The sequence below is a fragment of the Aythya ferina genome, assembly GCF_964211825.1.
Source record: "Aythya ferina genome assembly, chromosome: 13".
Lineage (NCBI taxonomy): Eukaryota > Metazoa > Chordata > Aves > Anseriformes > Anatidae > Aythya > Aythya ferina.
The window spans coordinates 7,003,548-7,028,940 of record NC_140311.1 but is presented as its reverse complement, the minus strand read 5'-3'; the positions used below and the strand labels follow the sequence as shown (position 1 = coordinate 7,028,940).

General features: G+C 39.4%; 1 protein-coding gene across 18 annotated transcripts in view; it reads left to right on the top strand.

Annotated features, from left to right (window-relative positions):
• Positions 1-25,393, top strand: part of LOC311444217 (uncharacterized protein) — a 195,058-nt gene that overhangs the window by 56,575 nt on the left and 113,090 nt on the right. Inside the window, exons 1-2 of one of the 18 annotated variants that reach the window (XM_084535195.1) lie at positions 10,816-10,842; positions 10,994-11,054. The exons of 15 other annotated variants lie outside the window; for them this stretch is intronic. The gene's annotated coding sequence lies outside the window, so the exon portion shown is untranslated. Of the gene's footprint in view, positions 1-10,815; positions 10,843-10,935; positions 11,055-25,393 lie in introns of those variants that run through there. 2 more of the 18 variants (XM_084535194.1, XM_084535182.1) reach the window with 2 other exon arrangements.

Sequence of the window (25,393 nt, the reverse complement as noted above, 5' to 3'; positions counted from 1 at the left end):
TGGAGAGTTACTGGTCACTCTAACAGCAAATAAGCTCACATGTTCTTATTTTTGTATTGGTTCAGGTGTCTTTACAGCCAAAAGTTAGTCTTTCTGCCAGCCTGTGGAAAGTTCCTGAGCAAAGAGATCTCCACACCTGCTCCTGATGGTAGCTAGTGTCATGCTGTTTTCTTGGAAAATGTGTTTAGGTACTATTTTCTAGAATAAACAAGTTAAAGTGGTCAGTAAATAAATAGATTCCTCCCACTTCTCTCCTTCCCCTATGTGCTCATAATAAATGGCTGAGAAAAAAAAATAAAGAAATAAGTGGTTGGGTCTCACTCCTGCAGATGGTCAAGAAAATGACAGAGCCAACAAAATCAATTGCCAGCTTTAAGAGTTCCCAAGCCCAAGGAGTTCTGCACAGTACTTCTTGGGCCAAAGTGGACTTTTAATCTCAAGTTCAGTACAGAGGAGGTGTGTTGAAAACAAGAAGTTTTTGGAGGAGTCATGTGCTTCAGGAGTTTCGGGATCAGCAGAGGGTGCATGGTTTGTTTTCTCTTGTGACAGTGTTGGATGGGAGTTGTGAGCAGTGGGTTTGGTGGGAGGAGGCGAAGTGCCAGGCTCTCCATTACACCTCCTCCTGCATTGTACGTCTGTGATGTGGGCTACAACACAGCCATCCCACTGCTGCCTCCCAGCGTGTGCCACTCTGAAACATATCTAGCAATTAAGTGATAAAGTCAGTATGTTACATGCATGGAGGCCAGGAAATTTGGAGGCAGAGTTGTCATAGCAACCTCAACTCTGCCCTCCTGGGCACTGGCATTCCTATAGGGTCGGTCACTGCGCAGTTGTGGGGGTGAGAAATGCTGCAAGCGTCATAGCAAAGGGGTGGGAAAAGTCATAAAAATGTAAAGATAAACCCAACTCTTTCATCTGGTTTTGTGGTGTCAGTGGAAGAGCAGTAAAAGGTGAAGCTCCTTGCCATTCAGCGTGTTGGAGTGCTGCAATGCTTGCTGTCAGGACACATGAGAGACCCTGTGTGTTTGGGAGGGCAGAGCTAGTCTGGCTGGTTTTTGCCTTAATAAATTTCGGCTCTCTCAGCTCTCTGGGGACACTGTGTTAAGTGGGGAAAGGGTGTCTTCAAAATTATACTGGTATGCTTGTTTGGCTTAAAAAAATACTGTGTCATTAAAAGCAAAACTTGTCCTCCCAGAGGGTTTTCCTGCTTTTCCACAGACTTTGAAGCCATCTAATTTTGGTGTGAGAATTACAGAATGTTTGCTTTCATGCACATGCATGTTTGTGAGTGCTTGTCTTAGTGCAAAGTGGCTGCTTGTTATGTCCTTTGGGTGCCAACAGCTGAAGCTGCCATCACCTCCAGGCATCTTTAGCCTGTGAGTAGACACGACTGGGTGCCATCACCTAGGGTAATGAAGAGTCCCCTTTCCTGATGTCTGCAGTGTGACTTTCCTGTGACTCTACCACATCCAGTTTTGTTAGTGCAGATTATGTTAGGCTGTCAGAAACAGCAATTGTGCACAATGTGACTACTCTGGCCTTCAAAGTATGAAAGGAATCAGTGAGGAAATCAGAAATACTGCCTTGGCTTTCTTTGCTTTAATGAACAGAGATGTAAACGTCGGTGGTTTTGCAGGGATGATGCTTCTTGTTATAGTATCCTGGTCTCACTCCTCAGTAGTCTCAGAATCTATATTTATTTCTCCATCTTCTTAGAATTGATCTGTGATTAGGTATTGCCACCAAAATAAAATAAAATAAAATAAAATGAAAAAATGTTGGCTGGTGGCTAGAACATACCTCTCATCTGGAAAAGACACTTGGCTTGTATGCTGGTTATCCCTGCTGAGATAAAGTGAGCAACTAGAGCAAATGAAGCACTTGTGAAGCATGCTACATCTTCTCCCTGTAGTATGCAAATGAACTGCAAATAGTGTGTGTTCCTGCAGGAAGTCCTTTATGAAAAGCAATGGCATGCAGAAGGAAATCGAGGGCCTGGGCACCAGTGAGATTGTTTTTGGTGGAGAGTGTTGTGGATTTGCTGAATGGTTGGGGTACCATAATAGAAGACTGCTTTCCGTGGAATGCTGTGGCTCTCAGAGGCAGGAGATGAAAGACATAGAATGATATAGTGGTACATCTCACAGCGTTTTATTTTATATTAAAACATCTTATTTTTCTTCTTTTTTTTTTTTTTTTCTTTTTTTGGTGCGTGTAGCAAATGGATACCAAATGTGAGAGAAAAAGCCTATTGTGTTACCAGACTTCTTTAAAACATGCAAAAAGATCATGCAATTGTTTTTATTGTTCTAAGACATTATCCTAATATCACTTTGGTTTATTTGAATAAATTACATGTATTTGGCAATCGCATAGTAGGAATTTGACATGAGTAAGTCAACAAAGGTACATGATGACAATACCATGAAAGGCAATGTTTATGGAGAAGACATTTTTTTTTATATATCATTGTTCAATGTTGAAACATATTTCTTCAATTTGCATTCTTTTTTTTTTTTTTTTTTTTTTAAAGAGCGCATAATAACTTACTGTAGCATTGGGAACTTGGGACAGATATAACTTAAGCAGATTTATCCAACTACACACAGTACTTTGTTGTTCAACACACAGGCAGCTGCCATAGCAACTGCAAGATCACAAACTGTTATGATACCTCCGAGAAATGGGTTGTTTTTAAAAGAAGTGCAAGCGTGTGGATTCGTGTGTCAACTTCATTCAACAGTAGCCATAACTTTTGGGGAGAAATGATATCTCCAGATGCATACTTCTGTCCCTGTGGGATCTTTATGGCATATTTTGATGATGATATTTTTTTCACTTATTATTATTATTATCATTATTATTATTATTATCATTATTATTATTTTACTGAGTTAAAGGAACTGTTTGTATTTTAAAATGCTCATTATTGTTTATATATGACATGGTAGTGTCTAACGACCCTTATAAACTTTGAGATCTTCTTGTTGCCTCCGGTTAAAAATAGAGAGATACAAGCCCTTTGCCAAAGAGTTTAGGATTGAAAAAGATGGAAATGGAACTGGTGGCACAGAGAAGCAAAATTATTTGTCCCATCCACACATCAGGTGGCAGAACTGGCAGAGAGCCTGCTGAGAATGGGGATGGCTGTCCTGTTGCTGGGGCTGCTGACTGGCTTAAGGAGACAATGTTGTAGGTGTATTTCAGATGTCCAGTGTATCACTTCCTAAATGCAGCTAAATAAATTATTTTATTAGATAAGATGGAGATAGGACAAAAGTCAGGGGGAAGTTCAGTGGCAGCTTTTTTTCCCTCCTGTTGTTTTCCCATCAAATAATATATCTTAATGCAGGTGAACTTACCTTCCTAACAGCCATGAGCAAGGTGTCCCTGCTTCATGGGTAGATGAACTGCTTCACCAAGGAAGAGTCCCATAGACTCCCATGGGAGATAAAATGAATCAGCTGAGAGGTGGGAATAGATCATGAGTGGTTAGGAAAATAGTGTCAAAAGTCCCTGCAAGTGGCATTTTCTGTGATAGGTGACAAACAAAAAGGTTGGGTATTTTGCAGCAGTGTCCTCATCCTGTAGACAAACCTGTATCAAAAAGCAGCAGTCATTCATTTGTGTGTAGTACTTGGCCCACTAGATATCCAAATGTTTTAATTGTGTGAGTTCAGCTTTATTCTCTTCTGTTTGTTTTGAAAAGGTCATGGTGATATGTCCCAAGTCGTGCTGTATATCAGTTGGGGAACAACCATTTGTCTGTGAAAATAAGAACAAATTAAGTTTTCCAGTTTTTATTAATAACATATGCAAAGAGTCTACAGACATTCATAGATCACTCTTAATGGCTGCATTTTCTGAGAATTTGTTACTTGTTTTGTGAGGCCCATGAGTCTTAGTCATGGTCCAGGATGTCAGGGAATGAACTGAGACAAAACAAAGTGGTCCTATCCTCAGACTACTTCCAAAGCAAGTCCAATACAAGAGGTAACAGAAATAGTCAGATGGGAGTACGTAAGAAGGTAATGAGAACTTTGGTCTATAGATCTTCTCTCAGGAAAACAGCTATTTAAGTGATGACAAACTGTTTGTTTGCATGGCGGTTTGGGAGACTTTGAAGGCTAGTATTAAGGCAAACAATGAAGTCACTTTGTAGATGTTTGTTGGGAGCTCTTCTGAGCAGGAGGGGCAGAAGGGGAAAAGTACAAAAGGGATGTTGTTTGCAAACATAGTATATAGGCTATGGACATGCTGCAGATTCATCACCCAATATGCATAACAAAACTTTATCATCTGTTCTTATTCATCCTACTTGCTGTGAATAGGAATCTATGGGTTAGAATTCAATATTTATAATTTATAATATGGGTTAGAATTCAATATTTAACCTTCAATATTTTAATATTGCACTTGGTGACGTGATTTGCTCTGAGCTTTTACATGTAATCTTCCCATGTTATTGTAACGTTTTTATTCGCTTTGTGGTTGCAGTGGATGCAGTTCAGAAATGCTCAGGATTCACTTAATATTTCTTGTGGGAAGCAGTCTTTTTTGAAAACCAGTGACAAACTATAATAATTATTTTGCTGTCCACTTGAAACACTGATCTGAACCTCTGACTGCCACAAAATTCCTGTATAAACACAGATCTTCAACTGCATTTGTTGGATCTATTTAGATCCCTGCTTGGTTTCTAAAAGTAGGAATAAAGCCTGTGAACAACTCTAGCCACTTCCTCCCACATATTGCTTGCTGTGAGCTACTGTCTGCTTGGGTATCTATATACAGCTTAACTGTAGGTGTGACTTTCTGTGGTTTGACCGATTTCCATAAGTTAGTTGCTAAAGATGATGGCAATGATAATTTAGTATGAAATGCTATTTGGAAATGCTGAGCCAGCAGTGAATTTTCTAGGAAGATCTGCAAAGAAAATAATGAACATTTGAAAATTCAGTGAGATAAATATATGTTTTGAGGATTAGATGCCATGAGAGGAAATACAGTTTATAAACTCTTACGAATATTGGTCTGTTTTGCGAAAATACAAATTTAATCAAAAAATTTGTGGGTAATCTGAAAATTCTTGATGGACAAATTTTGAAGTCAGTTTGGGGACCTTAATTCTAACTTCCTTGGGTTTTGGTCCCTCTACAAAAACTGTCCATTTATTTTTCTAAATCAGATACATTCACACAATGAAAAAGAAGCAAATGAATTAGGTTTTGTATTAGTAAGGCAGAAGGCAAGGTTGTCTTAGCATAGTTGAAGGCAAAGGCTGGAGCCTGAGCTTGGACTGGATCTAAAGCAACTCTGAAGGCCTCAGATCTAATTATTTTTTTTTTTTTTTCTTTCTCTGCAATGCTAACAACTAAACTGGTAGCCATTAACTTCAGCAAGACTTCGCCAAAACATCTTCAGATGATAAGGGGCTCGTGCCCATCTTCCCTTCCTGTTCCATCCTGCTCACTTTAAGTGTAAGCCTCTGTTTAACTTCATCATAGACTACTTGTGGTGTCACCTCCAGAAAGCAACTCAGGTTCAAGTCTACCTCACAACACTACTGAAGCTTCTCTTTTCCTTAGATCTCAAAGCACAATACCAGTATGAAAAGACTGAGGCATGGTTTTGAACAGTTAACTAGCCCTTTTCTACATGGTGGTGAAAATGCAAGTGAAAAATAGTGAGTTGACTTCCCCGGGAGCTTGTGAGAGTTGCTGGAAATGTGATTGTGTCCTCCTGATTCTGACTTCTGTGCTTCGTGGCTAGATTTTCTTTGCTTACCCATAATCCATGTGAAAAAAATTAGTAGATTTTCTTTGAACAACCACCGCTGCTGCTTGTTTTCTAATATGAAGCCATTCCAATATTTTGTTGTTTTTCATGCTCTGCCACCTATATGGAGTGGATGGAAAAAGCACAATGTTGGGATCTGCACCGGGAGAAAGCAGGTGCCAGCAAGGGGGCAAAAGGAGGAATGCTCACGAGGAAAGCCATGTTGTCTGCAACCTCCTTCATCCTTGGCATGCTTTGCCTGAGGTTAAGCAAGCTGCAAGAACCACATAGGAAAGGGCAGTTGTTCACACAAACTTTCTGTGCCAGGGGTTTTCACCCCTTCCTTTGCACTTTAGCATCTTCTAGCAGGAGAAACAGTCAACAGGATGGAGATCCTGATGTACTCTGAGCCAGTACAAAGGAGCCATGGGGGCAGGGATGCTCTGGTATCAGTTACAGCTGGAGTCAAACTCTGAAGAAAGCAAACAGTGGGAATAAAGGTCACAGAGGAAAGCGAGGATGTAGTCTTAAAGAAAGCCTCTGCTGCACAGGATTGCCATGTGCAGTGCTGCTGAGCATCTTGAAAAGCAAACCAATAGCATTAGGGTGGGAATTCCCACTGCATCCCCCTCCTCTAGCCCCCTCACCTCTGTCTCAAGATCAAAAAGGCAGCAGCAGTGCAGCCTTCTGTCTGCGTGAGAACAGAGCCTGTGGAAGGGAGCTGCCGCATGGGAAAGCTGCTCTGTGAAGATGCTTGAAAAATAAACAATGGAGCATCAGCACAGTGTGAGGCGGCTACCTGGCACTCCCAGAGAAGGGGGAAAGGAGAAACCGTTTGTGCTTGGGATAGGCAAGAGCCTGCCTTCCCCCTCTCTTTTGAATGGCACAGTCTTCATTTCCATGTACTTATCAGACCCAGGGTAGTGTTTACAGGGAAGGCAGTTTGATAGAGGTAGATGCTGCAGGCAATATAGCGCTTGGGGGAATACATTTTGTCAGATTGTGCTTTCTGCTTATTGAAGGCTAAAGCCCCCCAGCACAAACTATCCTGCAGTTTTCACTGGGGAACAGGACATTAATGGGATGTGCCAGGAATGTGTCCTTATTATGAACGAATGATAGGAAAGATCGAGAGAACTTGAGATTTTTCTCTCCCAAAATTCTTGGCATTAGCCTGATCTCTTGCCGCACCTGGCAAAATCTTCCCCAGTTGTATGGTTTTAATATGAGAAAACCACTCCTGAAAGGCATGTTGATGGTGGGTGTGGGTAAGGATGTGCAGGGGGCTGGATTTTCCTCTTTCCCCATCTTGGTTCCCCAGGAAGCCATTTTGCTGCACGTCTGGTGTTCCCGACCCACTGCACGGGAAGCCTTGAGTAATCCCACACTGCAGTGAGCATGTTTGAGAAGTTTTGTATGACAAGATTGCTAAGTGGCCTGCCCTTTGCTCTGCCCCCTCTCGTGTTTGTCACATCTAATAATGGGCAGAAATGTGGTGTGTGCCACTGAACACGGGGAATTTGTTTGTGTTCCATGTTTGGCACATCCTTTTAATTTGAGGAGAGAGCGTGGGAGCAGGGAATGGCTAAAAACACTGCTCATTGCTACCTCTGCCACAGACCACGTACAGCTCTCAGGGAATGATGTGAACTTCAGCTGAAGCTTTGGGCTTTAGAATGGCAGTCATGTCTCAAGGGTCAGTCTTAAGTGCTGTAAAATGCTGTATCTGTTTCAGTGAATGGCTAAGGATATATCAGACATGCTACTATCTGTGCTCTGTTATCTGTGGTACAGATACTGGGCACTGTAATTCTGAATAAGGATGTTGTCATGTTTTATATTGTTACTGTAAAGGAGCTGCTGTAGAAAGATCAGGCAGGCTGCCTTCAGCCTGTGTGGGGTGCTCGTGCACTTTTGTGATTTGTGATTTTGTTGCTGTCAGGTGCAGGGCAGTACTGCTGCAATCAAAGTGGGCTTTTTTCTTTAATTGCAATATGGGTTTGGAGCCTGCTCCTTGGAGAGAGCCCATCTAGTCTAATAATAACAAGGTATAAAAGTGCAGGAGAATGCTGACTTCTGAATTTCTAATGATTTTTTTTGTGCCCACAGATTTCAGTCATTGTTGAATGTGTATATCTAAGAAGAGAGCCAGCCCAAGGGCTTTCCTAGTCTCTAGTACACTTACTCTCTGTTCCGAGATGTAGCAGGTTCACTTGTTCCCACAGCCACCTCCCATTCTTTCCCTCTCCTTTTTGTTTCCTCCTTGTGCATTCAAAATACAGTGAGTGAATAAATACAGCACAGCAAGTCTTCTGGGAATGTGAATATTAGAGTGAGTATGTGAATATTTCCCTCTTTCCTCAAGACATGTGAAACCAAAATGCAAGAGGTTTTGTCACAGAGAGAAGTTGCTAAAAACATTGGTGAGATCTTTATGAGGAGGAGGGGAAGATTAAGGTTTACTTGGAAAGGCTGGAAAAGTAATGCTGGGAGATAATTTGTGGGCAGCTTTGATATTATCCATTTTGGGAGGGTGACATCAAGGTTAGGTTGAAAGCTTTGATTGTCTTTATCACCTAGTCCAAAGGAAAACAGGGCTGGTTTAACTTGGATGTTCACAGGAAAGGAACTCATACAAAAGAAATTATTTCTCATATGAAGTATTTGTTCCCTCCTTAGTCTGTATAAATGGGGACAAGATCTACTTTTGAATACCTATGAGTATTCAGCAGTCGGCAGGGAAGCTTCCACAAGGCAAATAAAGTCCCTGACAAATCAGTAAGGCATCTGCCTTATTCCATAGGCTATGCAAGAAGCGTGGGATCCTAAATGAGAAATGGAAATTACGTGGATTGTGCCAGTAGGATAACGTTTTTGAGAAGCATCTGGTTCAGGATTGTACAATGTCTAGCAAGACTGCTTTCTGGGCCAATTCCCCATCCAAGGCTTGGTTCCATTTGCTTTATGTCTAACCCCTTCCAGGAGCATATTGCAGAGATTTCTGAAATGACGGCAATCAGACAAGAGTGGGATTCTGGAGCATGAGTGCTTTGTTAGTGTGGTATTACACCCAAGTGGGGAAGCCCTGCTGACAAGATAATTTGACTGCTTCTGGGACCTGGCTAGCATTTCCAAAGGATGTTTTGTGTACGTACTGGCTCTGTGCACTGGAGGAATGTCCTCCGAGATAGCTGAAGGCGAGCGATGTGCCAGGATTAGTGCTACTCTCGGGTAAAACCTGATGGTTGCCTATTATCCAGAATATTTTAATAATGTCTTCAGGGTATTTCCAATGAGCCTGAGATTTTGGATGACTGTTCTTATCTTTATTTATGTGTTCCCAAGTTTTCTCAATATCTTTTTCACTTCCAGCTGTGAAATAAACATAACGTTCTTTTATTTTTCGTTTGCCTTATGCAGTGGTTGAGGGCTAACTTTATCTCTGATGCATGTTGTGTGGTAAGAACTTTTGATATCTGCATTTTAATTGCAAAAATGCAGAAACAAACAAAAAAAAATGGTCAAAACCATCAGAATATATGACAAAAACAATTTTACTGTGCCTATGAATACATGATAATGCAGCAAGGACAGCATTTGCCAAATGGGTGGGAAAATTGATAGGGAATAGAATGTCATTTCATGGTCCAAGCTAGGTATTACAAATAGCTTCCCTTTCAGCTTTATACCTTTTATCATCAGAGTCATTAGGCTTTACTTATTATGAGCTTCTGCAGTGGACCAGCCTTACTTGTGTTTAAACTGGCTTCATATCAAACTGAGGTTTTTTTTTTTTCTTTTTTCTGGATGATGCAGACATTTTTTTCTTACTGAATTGGGTCATTATGTTGGAATTTAAGGTAATCCCGATAAAGGGAAATGGGGGAGGGAAATCTGCAAAGTGATGAAATAAATGTAAACAAATCAGCTTTGGCACATGGGCATGAAGTACATGGGCACATGGGCTAGAGCCTGGGAGGATGTTTCACTCTGAACGGGCAGTACCCTGCATCATGGACCAAATCCCCAGAAATCCTTTGTGTTCCTGTGAAGGTAGTGGAGTTCTGGTGGTACCCACCAGCCGAGTGGCACACAGTGCTTGTTTTAGGAGAGGATGGAGGCAAAGCCAGTAGTTAACAGGCTGCATTGAACTCAAAATGCATTTTGCTCAGGTATTTAGAAAGCTTCAATGGCAGCTTTTTGCTAGAGGGTTAGTGAGCCTGAAAAGCTGTGGCTTGAAGGTGAATATATGTCGTAGCCTTGACAGATCTGAGCCCTGTGTAACCCAAGCTAAGGTTGGGAGGGGAAGAGAAAGCTGGTGCCAAATCTGCTGTCTGGTTTGTATTGCATATGGTCTGATTCTTACAGTAATGGCTGATAACACTACGCTTTTATTGATTCTGGCATTATAAAAAAAAAAAGTCAGGCATTTTGTGGTGAAATAACTTTTTGGTAAGATAGTGTTGATTGGACAAAATCTGTGGGGGATTTTTTCAGACTGTGCTCTCTGTCTGCTGCATGTCTCCCCTGTGGATGTGCATGGATTATATTCTAAAATTATTTGAATGTTCAGTAGAACATGGAAAGATGAGGAAAGGAACACTTTGAAGAAATGTGTTTTAAGCTCATCAAAAGAATGAGTCCAGATAAAATTCTTTATTCTTCTAAATAGGATGTAAGTCAGACATTTTATTAAAATTTGGGATGAAACTGTGTATTAACATTTTAGCATTTCCCATGGCAGTTGGGAAATCTTGTTGACCAAAGAAAGTGGTCTACATAACACGGGACTGTTGTTTTGTTAGAAAATAAACAAAAATCAGGACTAGATCAAAATCATTGAAGTACCAATGCTGCAATAAACTGATAAGCTGGTGTGTCACTAAAAGAAACTTGGGGAAAGACCTCTTACAATTAATGTTCTGAATCCATCTCTTACAAATGACTCAAGGAAGTACAACAGGTGAGTGAGGAGTGGTTGTTAGGCAGCTGATTCTAATAGTACTGGTTTGATTGCATTAATAATAGGGATGCAAGAAGGAGAGGTGCTTTTCAGGAGCCGTATGTGAAACTTTAGTGCACCATTAACTTTTTTTTTTTTTTTTTTTTTTTTTTTTATAACATACTTCACCATTTTGAAGAGTAGTTATATTTTCTGAGAGGAAATACAGATTTTTGGTTTGCATTTTGTAACGTGTCTTCTCTTCCAAAGGAAAACTTGGCACTCTGAACTTGCTAACTCCAGCAGGCATCTAACACGTGCTTTTGAGAAGGTGATTATTCTATGTCACTGGGGCAGGTGTCTTTTCCTGTGAAGATTTCTGCTGTCATTAAGGAATGATGTCCTAAAGGGGTTTGTATTTTTAGCAGCTATGATTTATGTCCTGTGGGTTCTGTCTTTAAACCATGCCTCAAAGAGGGATAGGTTATTTTACAGAGAAACCCATAAAGTAATATATGCTTCAGGTCTGACTTGCTTTAAAGCTGTGCATTAATTCTTGAGAACTGAGGTCAGCCTGCTTGTGCTGAGATCTGCACAATGACATTTCCATGCTGTGGCTCATTTCATGCTGATGTGAGAAGCAGGAAGTAATATTTACCATATGAAGGTACATAGTGCTATTAATAATAACAACTAATAAATATTAATGCAGTGCATTTATAACTATTCTTTTTATCCTTAAGTTTCAAAATATTGTCAGGATTCTCCCAGTTTTACAGAAAAGGCAATAGGGTTGAATTTAGTTGTAGGAATCATTCTGATGCAGACAGAAACCCTTGGTCACAACTTGGTGGCAGGCTGCTGTATGGCTTTGGACTTCTTGATTTTTTTGCTATAAAGGCATGCTTTTGAGCTGAAAACACATTTGTTCTGCTCATCTTCAACACAGGTATGGGTGGGAAACCACTGCAGAGAAAACTGCCTTTTGGGCTTCCCTCCACTCCTCTAAGTAGAAATGCAGATCAAACAGAATGAAGAGAAGGTATCTTTTGACTATGCTTAGCAAATGTTGGTTTAGAGAGAGCCTCAGCCAAGTCTCAGGCTGTCAGTGTGCTTTTCAATGGCATTACACCGGTAGTTATGATACAACAGACAGAATTTGGTTCATTATGAATTTAAGACAATCATGCTGCATCTGTGATATGTGAGACTTATATCAAGAAGTATAAGAATGAGGTAATTTTTTTTCCACATGCAACTATGGAGAAATGCTTTGATATTAGAGAATTGCTTTATAAATGAAATTATAAGAAGCATTTAAATGTCAAGCATCCTTGTTCATTCAACAAAATATTTATAAGTACAATGTTAAAGCATCTATGCATCTCTGGCAGAGACTGGACTTAGTGTTTAACAGGGAAAAGGACTAAAACAGTGAGAAAAGGATGTTTTCAATAAATTACTTTGAATTTCTCTTACGTGTCCTTTTAAAGGTATGTGAATTGCTACAGCAATTTGCTAGGTATTAAAGGAAACAAATGAACAGGGCTGTCTTTAGCAAGACAAAGAAACAAATGTTTTAAGATTTTCAGATTGCTTCAACAATAGCTTGATGAAGATGGACATTATAACAAATGAAATATTTAACTAGAGTGACCCTTACTGAAGTGATGTCAAGGGTAATAAGTAATACAATTGTCACATTGTATGTAATCACTCCTTTGTAAACTACTGAAGCACAATTATTTTAAGTAAATTGAAATGTCTAATAGGGACAATGCTGTTTTTCTTTAGTTGAAAATAATATATCAAATCCTTATTTAATCTTTTAAATGTTGCAGACTTTTAACATCAAAACTCTTTGTTTTATTCCTTCTAGCTAATATCTTTGTTCAGAGATTTTCTTATGGGACAAGTATTTACCAGTTTGAGCTCAAATGACAAAGAGTAGTTATCCAGTTAAATTGATTTTCCTATTGAAAAGATTAAAGAGGTTTCATTTTTTGAATGGCACTCTTGAGACTTGACTGAAGTGTTTGTCATTTGGAGTAGTTGCAAAATTGTTATAAGAAATGTAATTCAAGAAAGAGCTTCTAAATTACCCAAACACTGGGGAAACAGTTTTGGGTCCTGAGTCATTGCTGTTCATGCAGACTGCAAGTACAGCGCCCCTTTTTTTGAGTGTCACTATGGTCTTCTCCATGGCTCATGGTTCTCCTTCCATTTCCAGGGATGTGTCAGGACAAAGGTCAGGCAGATGCCACGTGAGTCTTCAGCGCAATCAGAGCTTGCTGTGAGAGTCACTGAGATGATGCTAGTGTTATTCCCTCCTCCCCCTGCCTCCCCATTTCTTTTCTTCCTGGGATGCACTGTCTATCTATAGGCTCATTGGGACAGGGATTTGCAGGAGCTAAGCATAAACACCTCTTCTGTCAGAAAGTTGGGGCTTTCCTTTATGTGTCTAGGCTCCCAACACTTTTGTCTTTGGTGAAACCTCAGGTAAGGGGCTAGATTATTGTGTTTCTGCCTTTGGAAGGTTTTTCTCCTTTTTTGTCAAACATGCACAGAAATGTTGGAGGAAATGCCACGTGATATCAGGGCTACTGGTGCTTCTAGCTCATTGCCAGGGGCATAACACAGAACTGGTGCAGATGCATCAAGGAAGATGCCCAATTACTACTCCATTTTCCCCTTTGGTGGTCAGCATGGAGTCCTCTTGTACGCTCAGTCTAATTTTTAGAATATTGTTCTTTTATTCTAAAGCTTTGCTTGCTGATACTTTGATGCCTTTTTGAATCAAATTATTCAGAAGTGTTTAGCAAATATTCAGGAGGGAAACATGTAGCCATTGTTTTCATACCAGAGGAAGTGGCTAGCAGCCACTCCTGTCACCAGCCCTGCAAGTCAGGCACCGATTGATGGTTTGGGATTGGTCCAGTGCCCAGTCTAAATGACTGTAAAATTAACTGAGTGCTCTTCCCATAAATTTCCTGAATTATATCCACAGTGAGTTGGAAAACAGCATTACCTCACAGATGAACTTACCATGAACCAACTCAGCATACTGCCCTGCTCCCTTTGGCAGCAGGAATCAGAACTTTGACCTTTGACTATAAAAGAAAGAAACATCACTGCTTGAGTTTGGAAAAAAAATCTTAGCAACAGCCTCTATAGCATTAGATTGCCTCTTTTGTCAGAGGCCCCATCACCAGTAAAGAGGGGTAGTAACAGCGCATGGAGCAAGCTCTGTTACCGCAGTAGAGTACCTTGATGATATTCTGGGGACTCCATCTGAAGGAAGGGCAGTAGCTGTAACAGAAGAGATTTCCCTTTAAGAATCATGGGGGATGTATGGACCAGCAGCTATCCCTGAACCTTTGCCCTTGTCTTGTTCATACTTAACAGGACCTTTGTGATTCCTGTTTTCAAGTTGGCAGGAAACATGCACTGAAAACACCGTGCATCAGTTGGAAAATCTCTCCCCTGATGAGTGCTGAGTTGTTAACTTCTGAGCTTCCAGTATCAGAACTGAAGTTGCTGCTGAATGACCAAACTCAGTGTGTCCTCTTTAGCTGCATATAGGCATTGCCCTTGAAAGCTCATGCAGAAGAGTCTAATGGTTTTTAGTTGACACTGACTATGGAGGCCAGTGCCTGACCTTGATGAGTATGACGTACTCAGATCCTCTGGTATCTTGATGAGACCCTGAGTTAGCAGGGCTCTGCCTGCCTGAGCCTTGCGATGTCCTAAGTAGTCAGTTTAATGCAAACACCTGAAGCTTGTTCCTTCTGCCAGGTAAAGAATACCATTTTTCCTGTGATATATTCTTTTGAAAATATTTATGAACCTGAGCTGAATAACTAAAAACCATTAATATTCTCATCAAACAAAGAATTGAGCTATGAGGATCAAAATTGTCAGATAGTAGCATCATTTGATTGAAAGGCACTATATGCTGCAGGGTTCTGGGTTTTCCCAAAGAAGCTGAAAACATGTCAGATGTTAGCCTGGATCTTTACTTGTCCAGTTGGAAGTCTTAGACCTATGTTGCCAAAGCTTTTGCAAGCTTTTCTTACAAGCATATTAAACCCTAGTGCTGCCATATTTTATATGGCAACAATTATGTCTTTGCCCCTGATGTTCTGGATAATATTTAGCTTTGTTATTATTATGTGCTACTGTTCTTCAGGGAGCACTAGTTTGCATTTAATTATGGATCACTTGCAAATAACCTTTATGGCTCTGATTCAAGCAAACATTTCTAGCAGGTGTGTAATTTTAAAGCAAGCAAATGAGTCCATTTAAGTCACTGTAGCTTAGATCCTCAGTGGTATTTAGTGCCTAGCATTCACAGATTTCTTGAACCTTAGGTCTGAAAAATGCCTGCATGCAGGTTGGAACTGTGCATACTATTCCTTCAAAATATGCATCCATGATCTAATTAGTAGGTGTGACACTGAAGCCCAAAATTGCCAAGCATGTTATATCTTAAGTCAACTCCTTAAATGAGACTGGAGCTGCACCTGCCTACCTGGTAACATAATATAGGACTCTAGGACTTTGAGATGTTTTGATAGGAACAACTACACTTTTTGTCATTATATTTGGATCTCCTTTCATGCATACTTTACTTCTCTTGGCTTGATAAAAGTTATGGTAACAAGCATGTTGTGGAGCAGAGTATGACAGGAACATTCAGAATATTGTATCATTTAATTGGCTGGTTGGAAATGTATAATAAAATACAGGGTGTTTGAGTTATTAGTTAGCTGCCTATGTAATTACTTCTGTTTAATATTTAATTGTGTTGATCTTTCTGTCTTGTCTTTGTTCCACACAGAAAATAGATCTCTCTTTTTGTCTGTTCACAGTCATTGGGCTACCGGGTAGAGGGCTTTGTAGCTAATCTTTCTGATTGTTCAAATGTCACCATAAAATATTTAGCATCTTGATAACTCTAAAGCTATCACAACAGATTGGATGGTAACAATTAAAATTATGCTAACATCACTAAAACAGATATAACGGAGTGATGCTTGTTAAGCACTTAATGATCCCTTTCTCCAAGGAATTCCATTTCAATTTCTTTATGCTGCCTGATTGCCTCACTGCATCCTGCAGGTTTTGTGCACTACTACTCCATGTAATACATATTCAAACCTTTCTCTGCAGCTCTCATCATGCCAATCAAGGATGCAAATGGCGGTCTGTATGACTGTGTGATCAGAATTTCTTGCTTGTTTGCAAGCCCGTAAATAATGGAATGAATAAGAATCTGATCTGTAACAGTATAAAAGTAATCAGACCTAGTATCTGGCTTCTAATAAACATCAGTATGGCCCTGATCCAACTGCTACTGTAATCAATGTGAGGGTTTTATTGACTTTAATGGGAGTAGAATTAGCTTTGTCTGTGGTTTGAAAATTCAGCTGCAGATATTGGGGCTGATCCTTAGCTGGTGTAACATGGCTTTGTACTCCTGACAGTCAGACAGCCATTCTGACTTATTCTGCTGGGGATGTGGCAAGCAGTACCACATCCTGAACTCCTGCTCTAGTCCTGCATGCTCTTTGGCAGTGCTTTCTGTTTAGGGGGGGAGCTCTGGGTTTTGCTTCATTCAGCTATTCACTTAGGAGCTTCAATTGCTCTGTGAACAGTGTTTAAAATGTATAATTATCATTGGAAAAATGTTTCACTTGAAAGATCGTCTAATAATCATTAGTTTGAACTTAGGTAGTTTGACATTTTCATAGTTTATAAAAGAACAATATCTTTTATTTTGGCTTCAAGGAACAAATGAGCCTAATTAACAAGAATAAAAACAAACTAAGTTTATAGAAAATGCATTTCTTATAAATTTTAAGACCTTTGCCTGAAAACATCAATATGAAATGTTATAAAGGTTTGATGAAGTGTCCCTGCTTTGGGGTTTTCTCAGGATGAATGGGTAGAAAAGACAGTAACTGTATGTGGATGGAAGGCTTTTTGAGTATAACTTTATTTTATTTTATTTTTTTATATTATGAACCACTCTTAAAGCTGGGATATACTTCCTGTTTCTTTAGTACCACAATGAATATAAAGACCCTGTAAATTTCTTTGAGCTGAGACTTATTCTGGATGCTCTGCTTTGAAAGGATATAGAAAGTATATCCTTTAGGAAGTCTTCTGGCCATCTGAGCTCTCCAAGGGCAGGCTTTGAAAGCATGCTAGATTGATGTTCTGGAGCCAGCTCCAAGAATGTGTGGCAGTGTGCCACAGCAACTGTACCTGCCCTGAAAATCAGGGAGGCAAATGTGTACCTATGTCTTGGTTGTATGTTTGTTTATAGGCTTACTCCACAGCAGTAGAAATCAGTATTATGCTTTTTCATTCAAAATGGTCATGCTGATTTATGCTAGCTGAAAATCTGGGACTCCAGCTCATTACGTACACACAGATATGACATTTTTCTTTTAAATTAAACTGGTATTTCCAACAAAGACAGTGGAAGTAGGTTGGAGACAGTTATTTCAGTGGGAAATCTCCCCTGCATTTGGGGAAGTACTTGGCTGAGTTGGGAAGCAGGATACAATGACCTTGTCATCTCTCAGCAGGCTGGGTAGTGGCAGTGCCTTGGCTTGGCTCTCAGCACCTGGGTCCTTTGCTCAGCCTAGGGTAGGAGTCAGCTGGGTAAGGGCCTGGACAGGTGAATGTCCGGTACATAGAGATATCTGTTGTGGCATGCTCTGGATCCCAAACGCCTCCTGTGGATCCTGTTTTTTTTTTTTTTTTTTTTTTTTTTTTTCCCTGCTACCAACTGATCTGTTTGTCTCTATTTGGGACAGAGCAGTTAATGAGGTTCGAGTGCACTTACGGGCCATACTGTTCTCATGGCAGTCCTGGTACAGACTTGTTTAGATGTGATGCTTCAGATCTTTAAGATTCATGTGAGAAATCCTCCTTCAACCTGGCCATTGAATGTTGCTATAAATAAGTTATCTGTTGCTCCAATTTTCAATGTGAAAGCTTGTTTGTATGGCACTACCGTTATGTTTCTGCTTTCCAGACATAAGCTGGGAAATGAGAAGCTCTTCTGGGCTTTACAGGAGACTTCTATATATCTTTTATTCTGTAAGATCCTGTCTTTGGAGATGAGTTCCGTAAGGCTGATGCTAATAACCTCCTCATAAAGATGGTGTCTGCAACTCTCACTTAGTTGTTTCCTAGGTTCTGTCATATTTTATTTATAGTAAATTAAAGCAAGAAGGTAAAGTCTCTTTTGTTTGTTTGTTTTAGTTTAGTTTTGTTTTTCTACTTTCCTATGTTTTGTATTCATAGGCTTTAAAACCTGCCCTCCATCCCCTTTCTATGTTTGTTCAATATCTAACCATGCCGCAACAAATATGGAAGTGCACTGACTCATCTTTCTGCAATGGCAGGCTCACCTTGAGCATTTGACTGCAAAATATTCCGCAGCTTTTGTTTGTAGGTGGAAATTGTCACAGCTTTTTTTTTTTTTTTTTGATTACTTTGGAATTGCCCCTTTTTCTCTTATTTCTAAAGATTTTAGTTCATGTTGATATTGGATGAATCTAAGAAATATTGCCAAACTCAGTCAAAAGACAGAGGAGGAGTGAAGAAGCCTAGAGAACAGTCATCAAAGAGAAAGAGTACAGCCAGACAGACCTGCAGAGGAAGTAAGGTGATAGAGGTACATTGCTTTATTTCAACTAAACATCTGTGTATTCTCACCCTCACACGCTCTGTTACTGTGCAAGGGACTAGAAGGATTTCTTCAATGATGCTCTTTACCTTTGTTCTTTAGGATTTGAACTTATAAATTCTTTGAAAGCAATCTTAACATTTCACATAGAAATTTCATACAGCCTTCTCAATTTTAGGGAAAAAGCGAAGAGAATTTGCTTTGCAATGTCAGCTTTAAACTCCTAAATTGTGTAAAGCCTCTAGAACCATCTATTGTTAACACATGTAGAGCTTCCACCTGCTTATTTCCTCATATTCCACATTAGATTTTTACTAGCCAGATACTGTGTTAGCTCCTTTCTGTTTCCTGGGGAAGAGCTGATTCTCCTTCCCATCAGCTCCCAGTGTCTGTAGGTCTTTAATCTCCTCATGGATCTCTGCATAGTTCCTCTCCATGACCTAGTAGTTTTGCTATTATTCTGTCACTGTTAAAGTTCAGGCCACAAAGACTTTGCTCTTGCTGTCTTCATGTGCAATTAGTACAGACTGCATGGTAGATGTAAATCCTGCTGCTGGTAAGGGCATTTGGAGCCTGGCCATTGAGTTCAGTGGGGTTAGCATTTGGGCACATTAGAGTCTTTCAGTACAGCATAGCTTGCAAGTAATTTAGAATATGAGATTGAATCATATTGATAATTATTATTAACAAACATGTCATAATTAAGCCCTCAGGAGCCTTTAAGAAGCTGTTTTTACTCAACTATTCCTGGTGTGTTGAGATTAAACTTCCTGTCAAGCTGGACATGTGTACGCTTCGAGGCATGAGCTGACCTCTTCAGTAGTGGTAATTAGAAAAAAAAAACTTCAAATTTATACTAGTAGTTTTTTCATGGTAAGCACATATGCACAATCTTCACAGAGAAGAAAAAATAGCCTTCTCAAATACAACTACATCCCCAGCTGTCTTCACAATACTCTGCAGTGTCTGTAAGAGCCATAAAATAACTGCAAGCTTATAAATTTATTTTATTTTATTTTATTTTTTTCTTCAGTTATTAGATGTGCTTTACTCATTCCAGCCTGTTGCTGTGGAGATAGGTACAATATAAGAACCTTGGCAGTATGACAGGCAATTAAAATACCAAGATGTTTAGCCATGTATGAGTATTTTCACACAGTGAAACCTCTAAGCTTCGCCTGCTTCTGACATTGTTAGTTATTGAATCAATTGCATGAGATGAGGTTGACAGGTGTAATTATATATTTCTGTGGTGATTATGTATGGCCTGTCATAGAGACCAAAACGCTTGTAACTTTGCACTCGCTTAATAGTCATTTATTGAATGAAATATTGAAGTTGGCATGCCGTTTACAAGGGAAGGAAACGTAAAACAAAACAGAAGTCCATTTTGAAATATAATTGATTCATTAAAACATTGACCATTTCTTGCTTTCAGTATACTGAAATATTTCTTTTCCTGTTTCCTATAGATCTACCAGTTAGTTAAGCATACACTTGCACCTGACTTTAACAAAAGAATAGAACTCATGCAGCAATTTAATGGGAATGTGGGTTGGGTCTATAGCTGCCATATACTGGGAGAAGCTATGGAACTCTATGGAACCAGCTGAAAATGGGTATATTTTTAAAAATCTGGTTTGCTTGTTAAAAGGATCTTTTAAATCTTCTAAAATAAACTTCTCCATATACATATTTCTGTACAGTCTTAGTTTTCTTTGTGATAATTGTTCTTCAGTGTGCTTAAAATTATACAAGTATTATTAGAATACATTGAGGTGAGACAGGAGCTGTTGCTGATACTCCTTATTCACTACCTAGATATAAATTTCTGTATGTTGTGACATAATCTATAGTAAAAATATGACTGTATTATTTCCTATATAGTTCTTTATTCTGGCCTTTTATGCCACCCTGATGATATGAATGAAAAGTCTATTCCTTGAAGCGAGAGAAGGCAAAAAGAGAAAAGAAAGTAAACATTGATTTCAACTTATTGAGAGATCCTCTCATCTGGCTGAAGTCAAGTAACCAATCTGACTCATTTTCCTTAGTTATCTCTCTGCAGAACAGCTGTTACTTTATTCATAGCAGTTTTTGTATTTGAAATATGTTTGTTTGTTTGTTTTTAGTATAAAAGAATGCTGTCTGCATGTTTGCCACTCATGTGAAACCTGGCGGCAACCAGGACTTTATGGTTTGACTTGATTATCTCGAAGGTTTTTTTCAACCTAAATGACTCCATGATTGTGTTGTTCCTAATTCCTAGGACTGTCAGCTAGAACTGCTGCATCTGCAGAGCATTGACTGGTGGTTTCAGAGAAGGGGCAAGACTTGGTTTTGGTGTAGGAAAACCTTCACTGTGATGAATCCCATCCCTAGATGTATCTTATCTAAGAGGGCTGGATGTTGAGGGCGAATGACCATTGTCCAACATACTCTAAGAGTAGTGTGTGACCTATGTAGTCATTGGTTCAAAGCCTTTTCATAGGAAAAAATGCTGGGCCTTGTTATTGTTAATTTTTGAGTGATAGTTTTTACCATTCATGCAATTAAAGTTAAGTAACACCTCTTTTGAAAGTATGTAGAGAAAAATTCCTACTTTATACATCGTTGAAAGATCTATTAATTGGTTAAGGTATTGCAGATCTCTACAAGACTCGTGTTGAGGAGCCTTTGCTTAGGGTACTAATGAAGTTGGGATGGTTATAGCAATGAGATTTTATGAGCACTTTGGAACTGGTTGCTGACTGCGATGATTGTGCTGAGTCAGAGTACAGCTGCAGTGCCTTAATTTCTAGCCCATGTGCACTTGCAAATCTTAGAATCTTTTTTCTCTCCCCCCAGTTTCACAAGGCAGCACTCATCACAAACAAGCCCCTCTCACCTATACAGCAGAGGATTGCTGTGCTGCTCTTTTCCTTTCAGATCTTGTCCTCTTGATAGAAGTTCTTCTAAACAATGAGAGGAAATGGGATTACTGGGAGGAGTTCTCATGTTTTGCAAATTGCAAGTTGTCTGTGTGTTTCTTCTCTTTGCCTTATCCTCCTGGCCACTCTGGTAGCTCTATTTCTGTTGTTGCCTTTTTTTTTTTTTTTTTTTTTTTTTTACTGCCCCTGAAGCTTTTTTTTTTTTTTTTTCCTTACTGCCCCTGAAGCTGATGTTTCAACTTCCTCTGTTGTTTCAACACTGCAGTGCCCAGGTGTTTCAGAATCTTTGTCTTGAGTTAACCAGTGTTACAAATGGATGAGCAAATGAATATTTTGGATCAGTATAAAGACAACCACATAGCTGACTTCTTGAACAGCAGTTGCAGGAGGCTTACAACGCCAGGAAACAATTGCAGTGAGCTTTCCTTTGCATGATGACTCCCCCCATACATGCACTTTTGCCCTACTCTGCCTCATCTAAACTCTCTGAAATTTTAATCCTGTGAATTCTATTTTCAAATTACATTCTGAGAATTTAACATATAATTGGCTACGTTTATCCCTGAATAAATTCAATGAACTTAAAATAGGGCTGAATATAGTCTGATATGTCATGCTTCTCATGAATTTCCCTAACAAAAGTACTCTGCAGATCTGGGAAAAGAGATTCCATCACGATTAGTCTAGCTTTGTCTTTTACTCACAGGATTTGCTTGGAAGATCCACTACAATTTCCCTATCTGACACTGAGCTACTATATGAGTCCTTCATGCATTGTTTCAAAAGATCTGTGCTCTGTACACAGGAATTACAGACATGAGGCAGTTTTCTTTAAAAATCAAGAACTGCATTGATTTTTGCATCTTAGTGATAAGCATAACACTACCAGTTAAAGAAAGGGGTGGAATTCAGTAAACATTAACTAAAGGCATTGTGTTGAGAAGTGGTAATGCAACAGATGCTGTTTGGAATTACAAGTGTGTGCAAGCCCTTGACAGGGTGGAATTGCTCATCTTTTGGACAGAGATGAGTGCAGTTCAAGTGGAAGCTAAGGGGCTGATAAATACCAATGCCGTAAGGCAGATCTGAAAATATATAATAGAGAAGAACTAAAGTGGTCTGGGGGAGAAGAAAGGGTGCGTTTGACAGAGTTTTCTAAATCTACCTATTGCTCTTCCTGCTTGTTTCACTTACTCCAGCAATTTGCTTCCTTGTTGTTATGGCAAACCACTTCCCATGAGTAGCATAGGTCCCTCTTCCCAGAGGAACTGCACACCTTGTTTCCAAAGAGGGGGCAATGCATTTTCCCTCATCTTCAGCTTGAATAACCCTGTGCATAGACCTAAAACCAATCAAGATCTAAGTGAAGGACGGGAAATAGAGCAAAACCTTTCACAGGCCAGTCAGGACTGCACGTCCAATTATTGTCATCGCAAACGGTCAGCTCAGAAGCAGCAGTGAAATGTAACTGGGGTAGGATACAAGCAAAAGGGAGAATTTGCTTTTCCCATTTACACTTACTCTTTGTTTTGGTATATTTATTTCTAATTTCAACAATTCCTTGTGTTTTGCTCCTGCAGCTCCCATAATTCTCATTGCTGATGTTCTAACATCAGCATAGCCATAAACTGAATCTTTTTTCTTTTTTCAATGTACCTTTTAAAATTGGTTTAAAGGATAAACTTTTGAATGCTATTGCTTATTTCCACCCTCAACTTGACAATAGAAAGTAAGTTTGCTTATTTAATATTTACTTTGATTTGGTAATTATTCATTGCTCTTAATTATTTTTTACCATTTCCACATGAGTGATCAGGAAATGAACTGCTGTCTCACACTTTCAGCAAGTTAAAATGAGCCTAACTATGGTATTTCCTTATTGACTTTTTACTTGCCCCTGTGCAGAATGTTTTAAGATGTTGCTCCTCTTGAGTCTTCCACCTCACAGCTTGAGTAATGCCACAGCTTTTAAAAATGTTTCCCTTCTGACTTGCTGAGGTGATGAAGACAAGTAAAGTCATTCAGCATAAAAGGTATACATGAACAAAACATGAATTGAAGGTGCAGGTCAAGTTACAATCTAAGCAAGAAAAATATTAGAACCGGTTTTGGGGACTGAGGAGACTAGTAGTGTGGTACGGATTTGCAATGAGAAATAATGCCATTCTGGGATCCTGTGTGAATTTTTTTGCTGATAGCAAATCCTCTTTGGAAAATCAAAATAAATGCCTTTCTCTGTCCATTTTTGCTGATGTTTTTCTTTCATCTTTTCACTCCTTTTCAATTCAGTAATGATTGTAAATCACTCCTTGCCACAGAAAATGTTGTTTTCAACAAGCAGTGATTTAATTCTTGTAATCTTGTTTATTAAGTTTATTCAATAAGTGCCCAACCTATGCTCTAAATGTCATTTGAAAATATGCTAATAAACAGACCTTGATTGCTTTTTGATTGAATTGCAGATAAGTCACTGATGATACAAATATCATCAAGTTAATCAGCCCAATGGAGGTGCTTCCAGTGCTGGCACAAAGCTTCAGAGCTTTTTTTTTTCTTTTCCCAGATGAAGGAGAAGACCAAGATTAGCAGATGGTGGCCTTCTCTGCACTCCAGCAAACCTAGGATTTCCAGGCTTTAACAGGGTGGTTGGTTTCACTGCAGTTATTTGGCTGATATTACGAGTGTTGTGAAGGAGGTCTGTTTGAGCAAATAGAAAGGTTTGCCAGTGTTGGACTAGAAATTGTTAGGTCTAGTTTGATTTGTCATACTGAGTGAAGAAAAAAATGGGTGTTTGGGTAATTTTAGTTGCTGTGCATTCTACATGTTTTTAGGCCTGAATCCTGGTTTCTTTTGAAGTCTGTAGGCATTTTGTCTTTAAGGATCAGGATTTGGGCACTGCAAAGCTGAATTAGTCTTCTTGTAACCAGTGACGACTAATTTTACAGCAACTGTACTTGTACCTTATTTTTGATGTGTTTGAAGAGATTACTAAAGAACTGAATGCAACTATGATACTCCTGACAGGGCTAGGAAAATGTCTGAGGTAGGAACATTCTGCAAGACCTTTTGCATAGCCAGCTGTAGAGCAACACAGCAAGAGGGAGGATGCAGGAATTCCTGTGCGTTATACCAGATGTTTTAAAAGGCTCCTGGGCCTTCTGCAAGGCTCAGGGCAGTATTTTCTATTTGGATGACACAATAGCTACAGACTTCTTCAGAAAGTGACATCTTCTGACCCACGCTGGAGGTCAAAGCGAATGTAACACAGGCAGACCACATTCCACAAAGGTGATAATTGCCAGTTTTCTCTGCATGGGGTACGCTAATAGGAAAACAACTGCAGTGTTGTGTGGCTTTCGAAATCTTACAGTTCTTGAAAGATTACATCAGCTCTAAGGGAGGAGAAATAAAGTACCTTGCAAGTGTTGCTGCAGGCATATTGTCTCCTAATAGCCAAACCCAGATGATTTCTCACGTTTATTGTATTCTTTAAATCACTTTATTAATGGATGATGTTGCTTATAAAAAATCTGTTTCTAATCATCTTGGCTTAGTCTAATCAAGAACTCTAAATAATTTAAAATCAAAGGCAGTCCTTATTTAACTGGTAAACAGCAGAGGAATGAACTCTTGACATCACCCTGTTACATCCTAAGTTTAAGTGAAAAGGCAGCTTACAAGCTGGTGGGCTTGTGTCTGAGATGTGAGCAGGCTGGTGCTGTAGCCGTGTTCCACTGATAATACCCATTAATCCATCTTTTGAACTGAGACTTTTCTGGTGATGCATCAAGCCCTGTGAAATCCTGTAGGTGACATAGTATCATCCTTGCAATTTGTGCTCTTCAGCAAAGATGACCCTCAGGTAAGCCCAAACTTTTTTTAGTTTTAAGGTGGAAGTTTTAGTTGCCTCTTTGGCTTGCTGAAAGCTGGAAGTGCTGCCTTCCTTCTTCTGAATTATGGGCTGGTGACTTCAACTTCAGATAGTTTGGATGTGATAGCAAAAGGCTTATATGTTCTCAGAGCTGCCTAGTCTTG